Source organism: Amblyomma maculatum, chromosome 2, assembly GCF_055883805.1.
Source record: "Amblyomma maculatum isolate TAMU_Amacu chromosome 2, ASM5588380v1, whole genome shotgun sequence".
NCBI lineage: Eukaryota > Metazoa > Arthropoda > Arachnida > Ixodida > Ixodidae > Amblyomma > Amblyomma maculatum.
The window spans coordinates 1169370-1179774 of NC_139345.1; the positions used below are offsets into that span (position 1 = coordinate 1169370).

General features: G+C 55.9%; 2 pseudogenes; both read left to right on the forward strand.

Annotated features, from left to right (window-relative positions):
* The first annotated feature begins 2714 nt into the window (after positions 1-2714).
* On the forward strand, positions 2715-4596 carry LOC146197804 (uncharacterized; annotated as a pseudogene).
* Positions 4597-7417: 2821 nt separating this feature from the next.
* Positions 7418-9276, forward strand: LOC146197805 (uncharacterized; annotated as a pseudogene).
* Positions 9277-10405: the final 1129 nt, after the last annotated feature.

The window sequence follows — 10405 nt, forward strand, 5'->3', positions numbered from 1 at the left end:
CTGTGAGATTAAAGATGTTTGTTACACGGCCCACTGTGTATTTGTCGTGCGCATCCCTCGGGCAGAGGGGGGCTGAATTAGCACCCATGTGGACGATTTCTCTGCCAACGTGGCGGCGCACGGCAACACGACGGGCCGGTTCTTTGTATGTTAGGCGCGACGCCAGTTTGAGTTTAGGGCTAGCGTGTGTGCATATGAGGCGGAGTGTAGTACAGTGGTGCTTGTACAGTGTTTTAATTTTGTTTTGGGTTATGTGTGTGTTTTTAGTGTCGGGCGGTTCGTGTTTTAATTTTTTTGCGCATATGTTAGTTTGATGAAGTGTTTAGCCTTTTTGAATAGCCTCCTGACGCGGGCTAGGTGGTAGTCGTGCGCGTGCAGCAGTTCTGCGGCTCTCGGCCGGCCTTAGTTGTTGAGTGCAATGCCTCCTAGAAAAAACGTGCTAGATAGGGCCGCCGCTTCGGACGCCAGTGCGTCCGGAAGTGAAGTGAAGGACGCGGTAGAGTCTGCGCAGGTTACCGATGCGGCCGCCCTGATGAGGCAGATGAACGAAATGTCGGTGTTCACCCGTCAGCTCGGTTCGTTGGCTAGCGCCAACCAAGCCACAGCTGCGGCGACAGTCTCGTGTCCGCGGATAAATGTAAAGGTTTCCTCCTTTTCCGGCTACACGGACGTGAAGTCAGTCCACGAGTTCTTGCAAGAACTCGAGGATTATCAGACTGCACTGGGTTCCCCAGATGACGTGGTGCTAGCGCAGGTAATCCCCGTGGCACTTGTTGAGAGCGCGGCGTGATGGAGACGCTGCCAGCCGGCCTTCCAGTCGATGGCAGACTTCACAGATCGCTTCCGCGCCGAGTTCTTGCCGCTCGATTACGAGCGCCGGATGCTTGAGGAGCTAGCGTTGCGCACACAGCACCCAGAGGAGAGCCTCCTCGAGTATGTACGCGCAATACAGGAGCTCTACGAAAGGGCAGATCCCACGGCAACCGATCTTGAACAGGTCGCGCGCGTGATCAGGCAGTGCCATCCGCGCTTCAAGCCGTATTTGCCGGGGACGTGGTTTTGCAAACCTCGAGGCCCTAGCACAGGAAGCGAAGGTAGTACAGGCGGATTTACTCGCTGAATTGCGCTACCAGCCACCCCCCAGGCCAGCCGAATCGCTAGAGCCGCGATGCGCCTGGGCCGGAGGCCAAGACTCCGCGCCGCGCGCCTGGGGCGCAGACGTAATGACGGTAGGGCAGGAAAGGCCAGCGGAAGGCTCCGCGATTCCTCGCGCTCTTGACCCGTACGTATTCGAGCAGCGGCGTCGAGCTGGGCTCGCCAGCGACGTCCGCATAGGCGCGGAGAGAGGGGAAAGACGTCCCCAACCACTTCGTGGAACGCGGCATTCCCCGACCGCGCGGCAGGTGAACGATGGGCTTTGCTGGAATTGAACCCAGCACGGCGCCACGTGGAAAGGGGTCAACGATGTAGATCAGCAGCTCAGGGCCGCTGCCAGGCGTATCCGTGGCCGAGCCCAGCTGCGCTGTGACCTGAAGATGTGCCCGCTGCCGGAGAGGGACCAGCCGGAACAGTCCCGCCATGCCTGCTGCTTCTCCCGTCCCACGGACCAGCTGAGATGGCATCCCGCCAAAGCCAGGCGACAAGCCTTCATATTGTACGCCGACCCGGGCTCGGACATGGACATGGCTCGGCTGTTGGCGGAGCCCGGGTCGGACGCTTAGGGGGGGGGGAAGATGTAGGGCCCGTGGCACGCCACGCTTTCGAAGGCCGCGCCACTTCCCAATGCTCCCTGCGCGCTGTCTGTTTCCCTCTCCCCGCTCGTTCGGGGATAACCGGTCCCGCGCGAGGGGGCTATAAAAGAAGGCACGCGCCGCCGTCTCGCCCTCTCTTCGCTCCTGCTCTTCGTTCTTGCTTCGCTCCTGCTTCGCACCTGGCGCCTCTCCACGGAAGATGACGCGCAGGCTGCAGCCCCCCGGACGACGACCTAGCACCGCCTTCGACGACCCCTGTGAGATTAAAGATGTTTGTTACATGGCCAACTGTGTATTTGTCGTGCGCATCCCTCGGGCAGAGGAATCGCCCACAAGCAGTGGAACGAAGTCTGCAACCGAGCTGACGGGCAACTACATCATGGTTGCACATGGAATCTATTTCGGCGCCGCCTAAACGAAACCAAGACCAAGTCACACCAGCGCGATCGCCTGGCCTGTCTCATATACACCACCACACAACAAGGAAAAGACGTTGTTATCAAGAGCCTGGGAGCCAAGTATCTGCCACACACGCCAACGGAAACCCACCCGCCATACGTGGGGCTGCCCAACGCGTGGCTCGACCGAGACATTACCTTGTCAGAGGTACGGGTAACGCTGCTCGAGCTCAGCCCCCGCTCAGCAGCCAGCTCCGATCTTATTACCAACAAGATGCTACGCAACCTCGACTATGCATTGATCGAGACCCTAACCCGCTACTGCAACGAATGCTGGCGTTCGGGCAAGCTCCCCCGACAGTGGAAAACGGCAAGAACAATCCTAATCCCGAAACCGGGCAAGCCATCGGACATCGGCAACTTGCGTCCCACCTCGCTCACGTCCTGCGTGGGCAATGTGCTGTAGCACGTGGTTGCCAACCGGTGGCAGGAGTACCTGGAAAAGGAAGACCTATATCCGGATACGATGATCGGCTTCAGGTGCAGACTCAGCACACAAGACGCCATGTTACAACTCAAACAAGAAATAATCGACAAGACACAAGACAGCAAAGTAGTTCTGGGACTTGATCTACAAAGCGCATTCGACCAAGTCAAACACTCAGCCATATTAGAACAAGTATCGAGACTCAACATGGGGGTAGCGAGCTACAATTACATCCAAGACTTCTTGACCAACCGCACGGTGGAACTGCACGCTGGAGACCTTAAGTTCCCCGAACACAAGCTCGGCAGCACGGGTACCCCGGAAGGTTCAGTCATCTCGCCGTTGCTTTTCAAACTTGTCATGATCGGGGTAGCGAGCGCAGTAGAAGGGACCGGCGTCCGGCATACGACCTATGCTGACGAAATTATCCTGTGGGTGGCAGGCGGCACCGACGCCAGCATTGAGCAGCAGCTCCTAAAGGCTGTTACTGCCATCGAGCAACACCTTGACGGTACAGGCCTAGTGTGCTCGCCCGCCAAATCCGAGCTGTTCGCCCTCACACCATTACAACCGATACGGAAACGCGCTCCTCCTCGGGAGTGCGATCACATAAAGATCGTCACTGCATCGAGGCAGCGCATCCCCGAAGTTCCCAAGATCAGGGTCCTGGGCCTGCGACAAACCAAGAACGGCCGCAACGACGAGACCATCGACAAGATTACCACCAAGGCAATGGACGCTATCCGGCTCATACATCGAGTATCGACAGGACAGGAAGGCATGCGTGAAGACAGCCTTCTGCGCCTCGTCCAGTCGTTCGTGATCAGTCCCATCACCTACGTGGCGGCCTACCTCAACTGGCAGGTCACTGACAGGACAAAGATAAACACGCTGATCAGACGGGTTTACAAGACGCCGCTGGGATCAATGGGGAACACGAGTACGGCTCGGCTCATGCAGCTCGGCGCCCATAACGCCTTAGAAGAAATAGCCGAGGCGCAGCTCATTGCGCAAATGGAGCTCCTCTCTACCATCAAGACAGGCCGCAGTATACTGATGCCCCTGGGTTACAATCCCCGAGCACCCAGTCGACAATCGCGTGAGATTGCTGACTGGGAGCTCTCGTCAAGCAACACGCCCAGGACCCGCACGCCCGGTTCGTAGACATACAAGCGAGAAGGATTCGCGGCAGTGACCGTTGCGGCGGCTACCAGCATCAAGACAACGGCAGCGAGCGTGCGGTACACGGACGCCACAGACGCCAAGCCGGTTGCCATCGCTCTGGCGATCTCGGAGGCCGAGTGTCGCATCGTGCTCAGCGACTCGAGGAACGCTGTGCTCAACTTTGCCAAGGGGCGCGTGTGCGAGCCGGTGGCCGCCATCATCAGTAAGCTCCAGCTCCAAGACCGCGGCAACACTATCCGCATCAAGTGGTTCCCGGCGCACGCGGGAGATTGTGCATCCTCACCGAATCACAACGAGACGGCCCATTCGGCGGCGCGAGCGCTTATCTTTCGCGCCTACGAGAGGGACCGTTCCGAGTGGTGGTTCGAAACAAAAGACCGAATGACCAGTTACGAGGAAGTGACTAAATGTTACCGCCTAGCTCGACGGACAATGCCGCCACCTCACCCGGCACTTAGTCGGGAGGAGGCGGTCATCCTAAGGCAAATGCAAACCGGGTCACTCCTAGCCCCGTCAGTGCTACGCGTCCTCCACCCAGACATCTACACGAGTGATATGTGCAGTGTATGTCAAGTGGGTCCGGCGGACCAATGGCACATCATGTGAGACTGTGCCAAGTTCCCGACCGAAGCTGCATCCAGGACATACCCGCCGGAACTTCAGTGCTGTGCAAAGTACAGACAAGGACACTGAATTATGGGCAATCCGACAGGCCCGGGGTGCGCTCGAAAAGCACAAGCCTCACAACCCACCACAAACGGGCCAAATGAGGTAGTGCAGAGTAGGGCATAACCCCGGGTCGACGCTTGGCCAGCGTCACGACGCTTTAACCCGTCGTTTGCCGGCTCCTTAATAAAGTTATACATACATACATACATACATACATACATACATACATACATACATACATACATACATACATACATACATACATACATACATACATACATACATACATACATACATACATACATACATACATACATACATACATACATACATACATACATACATACATACATACATACATACATACATACATACATACATACATACATGCATGCATGCATGCATGCATACATACATACATACATACATACATACATACATACATACATACATACATACGTACGTACGTACGTACGTACATACTACATACATACATACATACATACATACATACATACATACATACATACATACATACATACATACATACATACATACATACATACATACATACATACATACATACATACATACATACATACATACATACATACATACATACATACATACATACATACATACATACATACATACATACATACATACATACATACAGTTGAATCCCGCCACAACGAATACCGCCACAACGAATACCGCCACAACGAAATTTCCGCGACAACGAATAATTTTTTATTCCCCGCGAGTATCCTATAAGAATTAATGGCCTAAATTTCTCTGCACAACGAACCATTTTTGCAGAGCGTTTCCGCTTCAAAGAAATTTTCGCGTTCAAAATCGAAACCGAAACTAGTTTTATTGGCGAGAAGTCCAAGTCAAATCCAAAGCCACATTAAGCATGAAATCACGTGATTGCAGTTCCGCCATTTTGGCTTTGTGTCGTGGTCGCGTTGTTCACTCGCTGCCTTTCTCTTCGACAACGACGAGTTTTCATCCGCAGGACACGATGGCAACGCAAGTGAAAAAACGCAAAACTCTTTCCCTTGAGCAAAAAGCTCAAATAATCGCCCAAGCAGAAAGCGGAAGGAAGAAAGCGGCAATTGCTGAAGACTTCGGAATTTCTGCAAGTTCGCTGTCAACGATTCTAGGCAATAAGGACAGCGTGAGAATGGCACTTGCTTCAGGCACATCCTCGAAGCACAAAAAGGTGACGCGGCTCCTCCATGAAGAGTTGGACAAAGCAGTGCATGCGTGGTTTGTGGAAGCACGAGCCAGCAACGTCCCCCTGTCCGGAAGCATCGTCCAGCAGAAAGCCTTGAACTATGCATGCCTACTTGGCATTGATGATTTTAAAGCCAGCATTGGCTGGCTAAACCGTTTCAAGGCCCGCCATAACATCGTTGGAAAAGTGTTGTGCGGCGAGTCAATGTCAGCAGACGTGGACGGAGCAGCTGCTTGGAAGGCGAGTAACATGGCCGGAATTTTAAGCAACTTCGCGCCTGCAGACATTTACAACGCCGACGAGACCGGGCTATTCTACGAGATGTTGCCGGCTAGGACGCTCGACTTCAAGGGGCAGCGCTGTCACAGCGGCAAACAAAGCAAAAAACGCATCACAGTGCTGCTTTGCACAAACATGGATGGCTCGGACAAGCGTCCGCCGTTAGTCATAGGCAAAAGTGCCAAGCCGCGCTGTTTTAAGAGAACTCGTAGCCTACCTGTGCAGTACAAGGCGAACAACAAGTCATGGATGACCCGCGCTATTTTCACCGAGTGGATGATGGCATTCGACCGCGACATGAAGCGGCAGGGCCGTAAAGTTTGCTTGCTTTTGGACAATTGTTCAGCGCATCACTCCGACGAAGTCAAGCTCACTAACACGGAGCTGAGGTTTTTCCCTCCCAATTGCACGTCTGTCTTACAGCCTCTCGATCAGGGCGTGATTCTTAGCCTGAAGCGCGCTTACCGCGGGAGGTTAATTCAGCGGCTGCTTTTTAACACTGAAACCGGCCGAGACACGAAGGTGGACTTGTACGTGGCACTGCAGATTATGTCTGCTGCCTGGAGCACACTGGGGCGCTCAGTAATTGTGAACTGTTTCAGGCACGCCGGATTTGCCGAAGGTCGACCCGTACACTCTGCTGGCCTAACACCAGGCGTTACAGACGACGACGAAGAGGCGTCACCGGCTCCGGGGATCGCGGCCGCCTGGAAAACGCTGGGAGAAATAGGAACCGTGCCGCCTAATCTCGAGCTCGACGAATACATCGGCGCTGACGCTTGTGTTGTTGTTCACGAAGATGTGAGTGATGAGCAGATCATAAAAGCTGCCCGGAATGGTAAGGACTCTTCCGATGAAGAAGACGACGACGTACAGGAAGCGCCGGCTGCGGCAACTGCCGTACAGGTGATGGACGCTTTTGATGTCATCAGGAATTTCGTTGCTGTCCGAGACGACGATGTTGCAATGGGTTTGCTGACCGAGTGCGAAAATCGCGTGACGGCGTTGCTCGCCGTGAAGGGTAAGCAAACCAAGCTTACAGATTTTTGGCATTAAACGCCTTTGCTGCTGCTTGGGCAATTCTTTCTGCGTTTCACGTCAAATTTTTGCGATAACGAAGTTCCGCGAGAACGAATTTTTTTTCGTGCACCATGAATTTCGTTATAGCGGGATTCAACTGTACATACATACATACATACATACTGTGGGGATTCATAATCCCCTGCCCCCATTATAAAGGGCCGCGCGTAGTTACCACGCGTGATTACATGCGCTCTTGGGGAGGACCGCGAGGAGAGGGCACACTGACCACCCTCCCATCCTCCCAGGCTCCCGCGGCGACACCGCACGGGTTTCCTTCTTTCCTACCGGATACCCAGGAAGCCTCCTCTCCCCGAGCCGAGGTGAGATGCGCGTCTGTCGCAGCTCCCTCGGCGTGCGCACGGTTCAGCATTCCCGTCGGGAGACCGCCGCCTTCACCCTCTGCTCCCGGTCCAGCGCGCACTGACTGCCGCGGGCCGTGAGCACGAAGCCGCACGCAGGTGAGCAGTACCTCTCACTCCTCGTGCGTGCTTCTCCCTTAGGTGGTTCTATTTCACCCCCGTACGCGGCTTTCGCTCGCTACACGGCGGTTGTTCTTTAGTGTGTTTTCCTTTGCCGTGTACTCGAGCACAATAAACTGTTCGAGTACGAACTCGGTGTCTGTCCCCTCTGGCTCGAACCCGCCGCAGTAGCGACTTCTCGCACCGCGGGTTGCGGGTCACAGCTCTGTCTGCTAGGGCTGCACGTCGGGGCTAGAAGGTGACTGTAGCGTCTATTCCCCTCGTGGCGCATTCTTGCGGGAGTAACACCCCCACATCTTGGCGCCCGAACGTGGGGCCAGAGGTGTGACAAACCGAATGTCTGTGCATCGGGTTTTCGACACAGACAGGCCATGGAAGCGAGCATGCCTGACTTTCAGTCGCTGCTAATGCTTTCCGATATGGCTTCCTAACGGCAACCTATTGGCGCGGCTGTATCTGCTACAGCCGGTCCATTCACAGAGGCTGACGCTAGCGACGCTAGCCCCAGTGACCTCATATCGTTTGAGCCGAGCTGTGCTTCACGCGACGCACTCACTCAGACACGCGGCGACGCAGGGCACTTTTCGCCAAGCGCTACGCCGCGAGGTATGGAGTGCTACCCTGCACATCCCAGCCGGTCGTTCAGCCAGATTTCTCTGGCCAGACCAATCCCCAAGAGGCTATGCTGCGCGACGCTTTGCGCCTCATAGAAAGCCTCACGGGTGTCGTGCAGACGACTCTGCACACATCCGCGCCAGCTGCGAGACCGAGGTTAGAGGTGGTTTTGCCCAGTTATAGCGGTTATCATGATCGTGTCAGTGCCAACGAGTACCTGGACCGCATGCTGACTTACCAGCAGGCGACAGGGCTACCCGATGGCGAGATTCTGAGACGCGTCGGGCCAGTCTCAATGACCGATCAGGCTGCCCGCTGGTTCCGCCTCACTGGCCACCGGTCAAGCACGCTGGATGAGTTCCGAACGCGGTTTCGCGAGGAATTCTTGCCCGCAGATTACGAACGGCGTCTGCGGCGCGAGCTGGAGCTACGTACTCAGCACCCGGACGAGTCCTTGCTCGAGTACGTGAGGGCGATGGATGAGTTGTATCGTCTCGCATACCCCTCGGCTCCGAACGGCGAGAAGGTAGAGCGTGTTACGCGACAAGCTCACCCTACCTTCGCAGCCTACCTGCGAGGAGCTCAGTTCAGAGATTTGGACGAGCTCGCCTCGGCAGCCAAGCGCATACAGGCGGACATTCTCGCTTCGCGCACCTATCGACCACTCCCGCCGGCGTCGCACGCACTTGAGCCGCGATGCGCCTGGAACGGAGGCACTTTTCGACCTCGTTCCCGGGGAGCCGAAATGGTTGCATTGAGTGACGGACAAATGAGAAACGGTTGGCACCTGTCTGACCGAGCTCTCGACCCGTACACTTATGCCATGCGTACAGCACACGCTACGCCCGGCCAAGACACGCAGAATCGTGGTCGGCATCCCGACACGAGGACGCAAGTGCAACGCGCACCTGCAACGGTAAACCCTGCAGAGAGGTACGGTCAATCGGCGCGCGGCGACAGCAGCCCCGCCCGACAACGGCCGACTGCCCTCTGCTACCGGTGCAACCAACCAGGGCACTACGCCAGGGAATGCAGGCGCCCCGCTGCCCGAGAGCACGCGCTTTCGGGAAACGAGCGGAGCCGCCGCTGAGCACGACTGCACAGCCGGCCGCGTCAACAGCGGTGCTCAGTGAGTCACACGAACTCCTGGCCCCGTTGGCTTGTCGTTTTGGTCCCCCCAGCGACACGCCAGTGCCACTTATTGAGCTTACTGTCGTCCGGCGTAAGTTCATGGCTTTGCTAGACACAGGAGCGTCCGCTTCGTTGTTTGGCGACGAGGTATGCGAACATCTCCGTCGGAGTGGGATCCGATTGCGAGAGAGCAACCTCGCCTTCCGACTAGCCAGTGGCACGGCGCACGCGAGCGGTGCCGCGCGGCTTGTGGTGCGATGGGAGAAACGAGTCAGGCGCCAGCGCCTCACCCACCTCCCCGGCCTGTCGGTCCCAATCATTCTTGGTAGAGACTTCCTCCCTAAGACGGGCATTGTTATTGACGTCTGCAACGGAGGATATAGGGAGCGAGCATGTGGCACCCTGAAACCTTTCGTTCAACCTCAAAAAGCATCAGAAGTACCCTTGCTATCAGATGCTACGCGCAGACGTACGCAACAAGCGCCCGAAAAAGCTTCTCGAAACGCCTTCGGCCTGGCAGACAAATTCGCCGGTCAACCGCGCCGAGAGAAAAGGCGCGGAGGGGACTGACTCCCCTCCCGCGCGACCCCCTGCCCCTTTTGTGGTTGCACTTTGCGCCGCGGAGGAAGGCAGGCCTCCCCCCCCCCCTCTGCTGAACAACTTGAGCAGTTTGTCAAGGGAGGAAAAAGCGCGCTTGTCTCAGCTCTTGAACGAGTACGATGCAGTATTCACTGAGCGGCCTGGCTGTACTACGCTAGTAAGGCACAAAATTGAGACAGGCGACGCCGTTCCTTGGAAGTGCAATCCCCGGCCAGTCAGCTTGGCTAAGAGGAAAGCGCTTGATGACGCTCTGGATGAACTTGTCGATACAGGCGTCGTGGAACGTTCAAACAGCCCCTGGGGTTTTCCAGTGGTGCTGGTGCCCAAAAAGGACGGAACTACCCGCCTTTGTGTGGACTATCGCCGCCTGAACGAGGTGACGCGGAAGGATGCCTATCCACTTCCGAGTATTCCCTCGATCGTGTCCAATGTTGGCGGAGCGAAGTACTTTACTACGCTCGATGCCAGTAGAGGATACTTTCAGGTGG